General features: G+C 29.5%; 1 long non-coding RNA gene across 1 annotated transcript; it reads left to right on the top strand.

Annotated features, from left to right (window-relative positions):
• Positions 1–6: 6 nt before the first annotated feature.
• Positions 7–1717, top strand: LOC123005300. Its single transcript, XR_006412737.1, has 2 exons — positions 7–719; positions 772–1717. It is a non-coding gene; the product is annotated as an uncharacterized LOC123005300 (long non-coding RNA).
• Positions 1718–2723: the final 1006 nt, after the last annotated feature.

The following is a 2723-nucleotide window of genomic DNA, read 5'->3' as shown; positions in this document are numbered from 1 at the left end:
ACTCATTCTGATGCCACAAGTAAAAAAAAAGACAATAATCCTATAATACCATCAGGAAATAAAGAAGAGTCTAGCAATCCAAATCCAAACTTTATTGATAGCTATACTAAAAAACCACGAYTAAAATATCATCGGAAACCTCATAGGACTAATTCTGATACCACAAATAAAAAAAATGAYAATGATACTGTAATACCATCAGCAAATAAAGAAGACTCTAGCAATCCAAATCCAAACTTTATTGGTAGCTATACTAAGAAACCACGACTAAAACCTCATCGGCATCGTCCGCATCCTGATGAATCACGTAGGGAAAGTGAAAAAAATAACAAAGTTTACAACACTAACAATACTGATAATGATAGTCAATCTTCTCTTAACACGACTGATACACCGAATAAACAAAGTGTCAATAATTCTAATAAAACACTAATCAACGTTAAAAGCAACAGAGATGACAATGACAGTGAAGAAAAATTACCATATGATCGACCACGACATCCTTACCATMCGCCCGACAAATCAAGTGAGGAAAATGATGACAATGGCAAAGCAGGTTTTTTCAGACCCGGGACAACTTTTTTGAACAATACAGYAGCACCACCTTCGGCTAATGTAGTTATTAACTCTAGAAAAAATGAAAAAGAAACTGCAAATGTAAGAGTGKCAAAATCGGAAAAAGAAAACTTAAAACAGAAACAGAAAACAGAAACTTTAAGGTTGGTATATTAATTGCACTAAATTTGAATAATTTTTTAAAATTTTTGGCAGGAGTTTATCTCCGAGAGAAGATAYGGGCATCATTTTTGTAGAGTTTCATAAGAAAAAAGACCAAGAATCGCTGGTGTACAGTGCTAAAGTCGATCTGAATAAACACAGTCTTAACGACTACGTCCCAAATACAAGATTTGAAGAAATTAAAATTACTTCAGGGTTTGTTGATTGGTTATTAAACAAACACATTGGACCTATTCACCGCATAAGACCATACAAACTTACTTTTCGAAACCAAGTATCTGGTTTAGGAAAAAACCTTTTAGCAAGCACTTCCAATATGGAGGAATTTCAAATATCAGTTGGAACATTGTCAATAATCAATGATGATGTTTTTAGCGGCGGAAAAGTGAAATACCTTAATCTGAGAGATAACAGAATTTTTACAATTGACTCTCATGCGTTTGACAATATGAAAGAGTTGAAGAAAATTTCTCTCATCAATAACCAGCTGAAAGAATACAACCCGGATTGGTTTTATAATTGTCCCAAACTGGAAACGATTCTCTTAAGTCACAATGAAATAAAAATTTTGCCACCATATGCTTTCAAAAATTTAAATCTTAATCTGCCTTTTAGAATATTTTTRGATTACAACGACATCGTCACTATTAGTGACAGAACATTCGTCCAAAATCCTGCAGCAAGCCTTAGTCCTCAATATTTCAACGATCTGCGTAAAAATGGAATGAGAATTCACTTGAAAGGCAAYCGTTTGAAATGTSTGACTGAAGATKTATCAAAAACTTTTGTCGCCAGGGTGATTACYATGAARCAAAATCCYTTAACGTGTCAATGTCAGAAGAAAATTCTTGAGTGGAAGAAAAAGCATCCCAAAACTAGAATTTATCTCGATTACAGTAGCAACTGTGTCTATACAGAAGTATAATATTTATGTAGTTTTCTTCTTATTAATAAATGTAAAATAAAAAATTTTATACGATGTTGTCGTTAATTTTTCAATTTTCTTTAAAAAAACTCAGAATCAAGTCAAACTTTTAATAAGTCATAATTTATAATTTTTTGCAGCCAAGTTATTATATTATGGAAGTTGTACAAGAATTAAAATAACGATAAACACACTTGATTTATGCTTTCCGACTTTTAAAACCCACTTAATCCCTCCCTAAAAATTTTAAATCTACTAAAAAAATTTTTATGTAAGCTCTGTTTCTGGAATTGTAATCATGAGTCGTTGTTTTATTAAATCTAATTTAAAATTTATTTAGATTTTTTTATTTACTAGTGAATCTTTAAAAATTAAAAAAATTTTTTTTTTGGTTAGTAAATTTTTCAAGTGATGATTTATTATACATTTTTTATTTCAGAAGATATTCTTAAAAATCATTAAATTTATTTCTAATTGTGCATATTTAATAGGTACGCAACCAATAAAAAACAAGTACTTATTTTACTATAAACGATCTCTTTTATACAATTTATGAGCCATGAAATAATTAGCGGTTTATGATGTAGTTATAAAAACTTATGCAATATTCATTTTGTTGTCGTTTAAGCAAAAAATGAAGTTTTTGTGGGTAAGTTTTACATCCGTTTTTTTTAAAATTTATATTGTAAAAATTTTAGATATTTTTCGCAATTATTGGTTTAGCAAAAACTTCTCTTTTTTCGGAATATGTTAAGATGTATGAAGATAAAAAATCTCCTAATATTTTTTTAAAATTTGTTGGAAAAGGTGGTGAGGCTAACATTGATGTCAAGAATCCAGGTTTTAGACAAGTTTACCATAAAGTTGTGAAAAAATGGAACCCCGATTCAAAAACAAATACGTTTTTATCGACATTTAAGTCAAACAATGGGATTTAATCTTTTTTTGTTAKTGACCCTTTTAAATTTTACGACATAAACTAAATATTGTAAATAGGCTTAAGTGTTTTGATTTGAAATTGGCTTTAGCAAGAATTAAAAAAAAAACACTAATGTAAACA

The sequence above is a fragment of the Tribolium madens genome, unplaced genomic scaffold (assembly GCF_015345945.1).
Source record: "Tribolium madens isolate multiple individuals breed KSU strain unplaced genomic scaffold, Tmad_KSU_1.1 Scaffold_11;HRSCAF=98;Tcas5.2_LG3b, whole genome shotgun sequence".
In the NCBI taxonomy this organism is placed as follows: domain Eukaryota; kingdom Metazoa; phylum Arthropoda; class Insecta; order Coleoptera; family Tenebrionidae; genus Tribolium; species Tribolium madens.
Note: the sequence above shows the minus strand (reverse complement) of the source record. Positions and strands in the feature narration are given on the sequence as shown.